Source organism: Thermobia domestica, chromosome 2, assembly GCF_964235325.1.
Source record: "Thermobia domestica chromosome 2, izTheDome1.hap1.1, whole genome shotgun sequence".
NCBI classification, from domain to species: Eukaryota; Metazoa; Arthropoda; class Insecta; order Zygentoma; family Lepismatidae; genus Thermobia; species Thermobia domestica.
Genome location: NC_137455.1, coordinates 107058480 through 107069199, shown reverse-complemented (window position 1 = coordinate 107069199; position 10720 = coordinate 107058480).

Sequence of the window (10720 nt, the reverse complement as noted above, 5' to 3'; positions counted from 1 at the left end):
ATATTCCGTAGTCCTTTTTTTTTTTTTGGTGGTGGTGGGGTGGGGAGAGTTCCATAATGATATGAAGGGCGTGAGCCAAGAACATGGTAACTAACAAATTTTCAATTGATGAGTTATGCAGCACCAGATAGACAGCAACGCATACCGCTTCGTTTAATCGTTCATGTATAGTCTTTTGTGAAAAATCAGCTTTCCGACTTTCAAAATGGATTGTGCAGCAGAAAATTTCTAATTTCTTAAAATAGTAAAATTGTGGGTTACCATGTTCTTACCTCACACCCTTCATATGCTGAATCCCTATTGTTAAAAATACAGAAAACTTGAGGACTGAGTAAACCGTGATGGTGCTTATATAAAACTGTAGAATTTCAAGAATATACAAAACCAAAAGCTCTAGATGTGCAGCCTTTAAGTGTATCATATAAATCTAAGTATTTTTCTTATGTTTTATTTTAATTTTATTTTGTTCCAAAAAGAGGGTATGGAATATTTTGAAGTAAAAATACTACATAGAATTTTGCTACTTATTTGGGTATTTTTTTAAAAGAAGTATTTACTTTCAGGGTTGGCTGGTTTACACCAGCTGTTTTTTTTTTTTTTTTTTTAATAAACAACTGGTTTAAACAAACAAAAAAAATAAAATAAAATAAAATAAAAAGAACGAAAAATGCGAATCGTGTGAACTTCATGGTGACGTTTCCACACATCAAACCATCTGCATTAGTTTTATTTCCTTTTCACCTTTTAATCAAGGTGTCCCATGTTCAACTCTCGGTCGAACCACAACCCTTCTTTCGTGCGTAAACAAAGTAGCGGTTCGGATGTAACTTTAAGCGAAAGTCTTCTCCTTGATAACCTCGGTATTACGTAAGAATGTTAAGCCTGAACATACGAAACGAAACTAAATGGTATATTTGCGCATGCCTGAATGCCTGTTGTTTTATAAAGAAGCGAAGGTTGCTAAAATATATTGATATAAATTGCAAAATTTATCGATTGCCTACGTAGGTTCCAACATTAGCTTGGATTATACTTTCAATGATATGTACGTACTAAATTTGTAATTTAATCTGAGTTTTAGCGTACTGATTATGATACGTTGATCTTTAAATTTACATGCAAAGCAATAACAGGATTTTTCCGTTATTGTTTTACATTTAGAGTAATGACGGAATTTTCCTGATGGCTAGGGCGGGAGTTTCTCAATTTAAGAAATTTATTGACCGGACTTCTTTAAGCTTATGTGACCTCTTCCAGCATAAACTCGTTTTTCGGTTTTTCGGTCGGTTTTCGCAAACTTTGATGCAATATCGCTGTTCAAGTTTGTCTGCCATTTCACGAAAAAACCGAAATCCGACGACCACTCACTACGCGTCTTCACTCATTGGCCAACTGTCAGCGACTGACGCTATCTGCGGGCGGGGAAAAAAATCACGACTGTGCATGAGTGCCCCTTTACATTTAAACTGAGAAAGTCTGCCACGCTTCAGTTGTTTATGCTGAAAAAAAAAAATGATTCGATACGTTTTGGACACACCTCCTACTTTCTACCGCGATAAAAATAATCATCATGCATCATTTTCTTGAAAATTACTAATGAGAATTTACTCTCAAGCTTCAAATTTTGTTCAGCTTAGTGTGATCTATCAATTGATAGATGTCTCATTCTCATCTTTGGGTGATATTCGAGTTAAACATAAATTAAGGGTTGATCATAATTTTGAACTACAGTAGAGCATCGATTATCCGAACGTCGGTCAACCGAACGACCGCTTAATCGAACTGTGTACTCGCTCGCACCTGTTACTCTCCCACCCTACCGTCCATCATCCCCCTCACTCCCAAACCAAGTTTCCCACAATAGTCGCCGCACTGAGCCACCGCTGGCGGAACATTGCTTCTAATGGGGCCTTCATAAGGCGCTGCTGCCCGGCCAAGCCGCCAGTCGCTGTGTTTCAACAATCAGCACACTTCTTTTTATGAATAAATTTACTGTACAGTACTTCTTTTTGGCAAATAAACATGTACAGTTCGATTATCGGAACAAACCAGTTTTCCGAACACCCATGTCCCCCAATTACTTCGGATAATCGACGCTCTACTGTATATTTGATTAACTGTACTGTGTATTGTGTAGTTGCTAGTGTCATAATGTAAAGCTTGATTCGGAACGTACTATAGTACCAGTTTCGTTTTAGTAGGTGGCATAATTAAGTTAGAGCATGAATTATCAGGTTTACACACAGCAGTTAGTATTTCATGATTTTTTTTCGAAAAGTACGCTTAAGGAATCACACTCATTCATATCACTTTGTTCAACACAATAAGATATATCGATGAATAGAGGTCCATCTTTGAACATTTTGTTCTTCGTTATACACTAATAATACGAGGGAGGATCAGAAACTATGGTTACAAGGCCGATATTTCTGTAGTTTCGTCTGTTATAGAGATATGTGGAGTGTGCAGTAATTTTATTACATGGAGTTGGCAACTTTGCAGAGTTTCAGCCACGTACGGCGCTAGTTGTAGGTAAGCACAAAATGGTGACTTGTTTGGAAAACTGGTCTCGCGAAGAAGTCCACTCAATTATTCGATTTCTGTGCGCGACTCATTTAACCGCGGCTGAAATTAACCGGCAGCTGGTAGAGGTTTACGGAGAGACTGTAATGTCTTGTCAGCATGTCGCAGAATGTTGTCGAAAGTTTGCGGCTAGTGGAGAAAACATCACCGACGAGGAGTGCAGTGGGTCATCCTGCCCGGCATTAACAGATTTGAACCCGGACCCTCCGTACAACCCAGACCTCACTCCAAGAGACTTTCACCGGTTCCCGCACCTAGGACGCCATCGCTTTGCATCAAACGAGGAGGTGAAACACTTTGTTTTACCAGGAGGAAATCTTGAAACTCATTCCACGATGCGACAAGTGCCTCAAAAGATATGGAGATCAGGACCGTATCCACGGGGGTGGGGAGGACAACAAGGATGGGCCGAGCTCCCTACATGTTTGTGCTGGCTACCGGCCTGTGGAGATTATGTCGAAAAATAACCTAATGTATGTACTATCTGTTGGCTGTATTGGTTGTATGGAATAATATACGAGTATACACGTTTCACTGCAGGCTGTGTAACCTTAGTTTCTGATCATTCCTCGTAATAATAATAATAATAATTGTAGAACTAGTGTATTACTGCAGATTCATAAACAGGATACAAAACTCCAGTATGTTAGAACAACATTAAGAAAAGGCTTTTCATAATTTTCTTCCATTTCTTTTAACCGGAGAAACATTGTATTGATTTTCAGTTTTCTGTGACAAATGACTGCCTTAAGAAAGAACAAACAGAACTAAGTACATGGACGCATTAGAGTCTACATCTTCCCTCGTATCTCCATCTATGCATCACACGGGAGAATATATATGTATTCCCCTGGCAAACTGTTCATCGATTTACATATTTCACTCATAACAACAACGTCCCTATACCACCATCGACTTCCAACCAAAATAAATTTTGATATTCTTTTGCTCCCTCCACCGAGGGCCAAACAGCCATCCATTTTGTTGATATACTTCAGCATAATTCTAACTGAAAGGCAAGTATTTTATGTTGTCTATGCGTGTTTCGACTTAAAATCGGGTTTTTGACCAAACTGACAGATGCGATTTATTGCTATGATGTGTGTACATTAACAACATAGAAAGCAAGGTGAAGTAACTCAAATATTTAAGTTTTATAATGTTAGTTGTTCTTTTTAAAAAGCATTATTTTTTTTAAAAAAAAATATGCCTTTACATATTAGAAGCGTATGTGTATATATAGGATGTACACATATTGCTTTTTATATATATGTACACTCATGTCGAAAATTATTGTCGCACGTCTATAAATATGTTGTTGTAGGAATATAATTTGATAACGAATTCGCCCGGTATTTCTTATAATGTTAGTGTGTGTATAATTGGCAAAGGCATGTATGTGGCCAATTTCATGTCAAAAGAGCAGTAAATAAGAACAATAAAACGAAAATAAAATTTTCTTGTCCATTTAGGAACATTTTACTTTACTCATTCTAATTTTCGTATTTATAATTCTTTCCCTATGAAATTTACCACAAATATACATTTCCCGATTATACACATAGTATCTATCAGTATTAAAAGCACCCTTCAAAATCATTATCAAATTATATTCTTACAAGAAGACAGTTATAGTTATGCGACAATAATTTTGGACATGAGTGTACATATGTACTCGTATATATATATGTATCGTAATGTTTATTTTCTCACGTAGGCTTAATGGATCAGACAGACCCTTTTCTCCCTTTCGGAGGAAGTCACTCTTGGCAATGGCAGCTCTTGAGGGAGGTAGCATAGGAACAAATCTGATTTTTTATCACTACAAACTAACGAAAGAACATTTCACACAACTTCAGAAAACTTTATACAACAATTCGTCTCTTAGATTACAGCAATAAAATTTAAAATTTTACTGAGCCGCCACTAACTCTAATTCAATGAATACACACGTCCACATCCTCATTAGAAGGGTAATATTTACAAGGAAATTATCCATTATTGTAATTTCTAGTAATAAAATTGCTCTCTAAATTTCATTTTTAACCGACTTCAAAAAAAGAAGGAGGTTCTCAATTTGACTCGTTCACATATTCTGTATAACAAACATGCATATATTCTGTATAACAAACATATAACAAACACAGGTTCACTGATCTTAATGATTCTTTTGTTACTTAAAAGATCATATTTTCCCTGTGGTCCCATATAAATTTCATTAGGATATAATGATAGTCTTTGGAGCTAGGCTAAAATACTCCTCAATAATTGTAACGTAAAAATCATTATTAACCGACTTTAATATGGGTATGGTCTCACATAGCTTCGATATAGGAATAGGTGATGTTGATAGTTCTTTTTCTGGTTGAAAGAGTATTCTTTCATGGTTGTCCCATATAAACTTCATAAGAATCTAACCATAGTCTTCACAGCTAGACTCCCCAATTACTGACAGTGTTCATACAACAATTCATACATACAATCCCCCTACGCTTCGCTCTTTTGGTTTTCTTTTTCTACCTCATATGAGATGAGAATATAATACAGTGCAAGCATAGAAATTCATTCTAGTCGCCAACATCACTGAAATTTCTTATATAATAAAGATTGAATAACATTGTGACTCTATTGCAGTTTGTTCTGTATATTTGTTTTAAATAAGAATTATCATATCCTTAAAAATTGTGATAGAGAACAAAATTGCACTAATGTTCATGTGTATTGTATTTTGTTCATTTCTAAGAGTATAGAGTAAGGTGAAGTAATTCATATATGAATACTTTGTTATATCTATATTAATTATTTTTCCTTTAGAATTGTACAATTATTAATTAATGTGCAATTATTTTTCTATATTCTCCTCATATTGATATGATGTAACTTTTATGCAATTCTTTTCTTGAAGTTGTTTTTAATATGATTTGATTGTATAAAAATATATTCTTAGACTTGATAATATTAGCGAATAATCATGAATATATTGTGATTAAAATTGTAGTAGTAGTAGTTATACCGTAGGCTATATATATTAACATATTCAGAACAACCAAGTTCAGTACAGCAATATTATAAATCTGTAACAAACAAGGTGGACACAAAGTCCCATTATCCTATCATACGTAAAGAAAAATGAACAAATGTTCTCTGGAGTAGTTGTTATTGTTAACGTACAATGAATTTGTGATATTCTCATGTGTAATGATCATTCTATGCGCCATCAAGGATAATATGCCGCCAAATTCCATGAGACGTTTCACAAAGCACTGCTAATGTAACGTGAGTGAAATAATTGTCTCGCAGCGTTTTTCAGTTCCTCAATGCTATTCTAACGATGTTTTGCCACGATATTCTTTATGAATCCAAACAGTGCATTATCATATGTGGTGAGGTCTGCGCCTCGTGGTGACTAGGCAGATGACACTGGTAGTATAGGAGGTCCACAACCAATCCAGCGTCCATAAAACATTTGACGACGATATTCGCGTATTTTATTAGCACAATGGACAAGTGCTTCTCTTGCGGAAACCAATATGTTTCATTGATTTCATGGTCTTCCAGGAAGAGAACAAAACGGTTCCACAACATATCCAGGTACCGATGTTGATTCAAAACACTGTCAAACAAGAACGATCCAAACAAGCATCTGCTGTTCATGGCTGTCATATCATCATATGAGGGCATTTTCCAACTCTTCGTAGAAGTGTGGATTTTGCTTGGACCAAAAATGCATACCGTGATCAAGAACATCAGTAAATTACTCATCTGAAAAGATCGCCTTGCCGCACTTTGGTATTGTGTCGAACACCTCAAGGAGAGCCACACATGCTTCTCCCTCCGATCCATACCACTATTGAATAATTTTTGAATGGGTGTACGGCTTGCTTCATATACTTCCGCATTTTGGTCGGAGTATGACCTATTCCACAGATTGTTTAGCGTCAACTTTGTTGGTGTTTGCTCCACGGACTTCTGGACGAGACTGCGTGTTTCTCCTCTGATGAAAAGTCTGCCACTTTTCTTCTCATCCTTTGCATCACTTTAGAGAAGAGTTTATGTTCCATTAAAAAAAAAGTTTGTTTCGGAGAGGATCCCGTTGAAACCGCGTCACTAATCACTGCTCACTTCTGCCATACTCTTTCCTGTTTGATTTCTCTCATGCATTCAAGAACTGGCAATAACGCATTCTTCAATAGTGTAAGTTTACATACAACCAGTGTTTACTTCATAGGGCCTGAAATGCAAACAAAAAGATGCGTTATTGTTCAGAATAGGTGTTATTCAATAGTGTAAGAGGATGTATCAGCCATCTTTTACTTCAAAGAACACGATTTAAAAAAAAAACATTATTACGGAAAAAAATCAAAAAGTCTTTTGCACATATATTTTTCGAGCCTGTAATTCATTTAAATACAAAATCGGGATGTCTTGGAACGGCCCTAGTGTAATTTCCGATTTCTTAAATCGCACAGCGCTGTTATCAGTTGTCAAAAATGGCTGGAGTGCTCAGGACGTCCACATAGCAATTAAATGTTATTTGATTTGTATGGTACAAGGGACATACAGTCACAGAAATCTACAAGTAAATAGAGCTAGTGTATGGGGACAAGTACTTATCAGTGTGAAGTGTGCAGTGGTGGTGCAGGGAGTTTGTAAATTGACGAGAAAATGTCCAGGACAATGGGTGATAAAGCCGATCCGATCTTCGCTGACACCGTACATCATTACGTCGTGTGTTGACGAAATTATTAAAGCGGACCGAATTGTTCATCTGAAGGACATCGCTAGGAAACTTGACATTTCCTATGGTAGTGTTTATGACCTTGTCCACCATTTGTTGAGATACCGCATAGGGTCACGCCAATGGGTTCCTAAGCTTCTTAATGATGTCAACAAAAGCAACCGAATAGTCATGTCATTGTATAATTTGCAGCGTTACGTTGAGGAGGGCAACAATTTCCTGGATCTTATTGTCACTGGCGGCGAAACGTGGATATTGTATTACACTCCGGACCGGAGTCAAAACAACAAAGCATGATGTGGAAACCATCCCAGCTTGCCAGAAACGATGAAATTCCGAACAATACTGTCGACTGGTAAACTGATGCTCAGAATGTTTGGGGACAGTCGGTGGCAACTCCTACTGCATTTTTTGCCAAGGAGGCAGGGAATCAACAACACAGAACGCTACTGTTGCACACTCTCCCATCCGCAAGCAGCGATTAGGAAAATGCGTGATGGTGTAACGAATGTTGATGATGTGGTTTCCCTCCATGACAACGCAAAACCACACATGGTGAACAAAACAATCACCTAATTTGCAGTTGGATTTTATGAAGCATCCTCCTTATAGTCCAGACCTTCACCCCAATGATTAGTATCTTTTTGGTTCATTAAAGAAGTTCCTGGCAGGACAGAGGTTTACAAACAACACCAAGCGTAGAACGTGTTCGTTGTTTGTTCCGTGATCAGTTGTGTGTCTTATAAGCAGCAGCCATCTAGAAACTCGTAGTACGGTGGGACAAGTGCCTCAACATATGCCTCAACAAGTGCTGATTACCGTATGTGGAAAAATAGACAAAGATGTGTATATAGATAGATGGATAGATGTAATCTGGCAATAATTGTTTTCGCTTTTTGTTTATGGTTTGTCTGGGGTGCAAAGACTTTTCGATTTTTCCTCGTATCATGTACATAGGAACAATGGGATTTTGTGGCCGGCCTGTACATACAAGTATAATCCAATCCTCTGATTCTTTGAACTTCTTTAATTTGGACTACAATTCACTAATTGCAATTCAAAGTGTATAGAGGACAATGGGAAAATCACAAAGGAGGAGAGAGAGACAAAAGAATGAACATGAATTCGGAACTCTCTCAACAATAGCAGATTAATTAGTTGGCAAAGCATTCCAAAAGGATTGTGCAAAGCACAAGGAAGAAGTGAACGGTACACTGACAGCCGGGATGGAGTTTACCTCCAAAATTGCCAATCAGAAGCAGTAAACGAGTAAATAAGATTTCTGTGTGTGTTAACAAGTAATCTGTTCTATCGATCTCGACCCTGCATCTTGCTTAAATTTAAGTTTTTAAGTGATTCATCCCCTTTAAAAATCTCTCTTATTTTTCTCTTGAAAGCAGTATAAGCATGATAAAAGTATTTTTTGTATAAGTTTCATTATTTTATTAGACAAGCAGGCATTGTAGATCATTATATTCGACACAAAAGAATTTCTAATTTGTATAATGTATTACTCTAAACCTACATCTCAAAATAATAGAAACCTTAAGAAAATGCAACTTAACATTTTAAAAATCGTGGCATCTCCATTAACCTGTAGAATACATGTGATTCATTTTGTAATCAGTGGCGGCTCCAGAGTTGTACACGACGAAAGTCACGTGAACAGTGGCGGTGATACTGTTTTTTTTCTTTGGGACTTCCAGGTGATTTTTCGTTTGAAGTGATTTCTAACTTTTGATGTGAGGCACAAATGTTACAGGAAAAATGACAAAGTTGCCATTGCATAATCATATATATTCAATATGTGTCTTTAAAAAAAACACTTGACGTGACAGCTCTTTGTGAGCCTGACCCGCTTGAACACCATCTGTTAGTTACCGCCTGAACTATGTCCAGCTTAGGGATTAACACGTGGTTGGCCCTGTTTCTAAGAGGCCTATCAGGAAATTTCTAGATCAAGTGGTCGTCACGTCTTTTATACATGTGACCCTCTAGTTTGCTTCACGACGCTGGGTAGACGCCGAAACTTGGAAAGCAACGCCTATGTCTTACTTATGGAATTAATTAATTCAATTTTAAATTCTTTATTCAGCATAAAGAATTCAAGCTATTCATGGAAAATAATTGATGTTGCAAAGCCTCTTTCTTCAATTTGAATTTCTCAATCGATACTGTAAAAATCATTCGGTTACATACTCATTAACCAGTCGGGTATATTATTTTAATGGTTTGGGCTACCACTGGCTTCGACCATCCTCTTATAATAATACTTATCCTACTACTATTATTACAACAACAACAACTACTACTACTACTACTACTACTACTACTACTACTACTACTACTAATAATAATAATAATAATAATAATAATAATAATAATAATAATAATAATAATAATAATAATAATAATAGAGAAAAATCCTTAGTGATGAACAAATAATGGGTGAGGATACTAGTTTTGAACTTCACTTTTCAAGCCATTAGTTGGTTGGATGGATTGAAGTTTAGTTTCCCTTTCAGCACCGAAGCTATTAGAGACGTGGACCTACAGCTTAACGTAGGATTCGAACCACGTATGCTCCCACTCGAAATTTAATCCCAGTCACACTTCGGGAAAACACTTCAAAATTCAATCGCTCTGTGAACAAAGATCTCACCCTTTAAAATATCGACACTGAAAGTTCACGCACTCCTTTCGCCGTTGAGCTTGCAAACTGAAATAAATATTTTACAATTTTGTTATTGACCCTTTCTTTCATTGTTATTGTAATGAATTTTCGGCTTACAATTAAACATTAGACAGTGTATAGGTAACTTCATACGCATATCTATAGATATCTAAGAAACCGTTGAGTTATTCGGCAACTGACTAACCTGGAAACCTATTAAAATAGTGGTAGGTGGAGCAAACGAGTACTATACAAGTTATAAGATTCTTATTTTCAGCAGCCAGTGATTTCTGCACCGTTGCCGCACGTCTAAAGTCTAGAGAGCTGCATACAAAGCGAGACAGAGTATCTACATACAAAGTTGTCAGTAGCTGTATCTTGTTACGTATTCATGTTTATGTAAAGCTTTCTTAAATATGTACCAATAAAAGAATAAACTAAATTGCATTATTATTAATCTTAATTAGTTTATATGTATTCTAATAATTTCTTCTCGTAATGTTCTAGTGATACCGCCGACATCCTCAGTATCCCACAATATACGCCACTTCCATTAACTTACATACTTATTAATAGTGTAATTCGAAGCTGATAGAAGAAATTATGTAATGATGAGAAGTTAACTAGATTCAATTCTCTATTTATAATATTTATTAACTTCTAAAAGAAGATACACGATAATATTTTCATGATGCATTGAAATTCAAGTATCCATTCGATTTCGA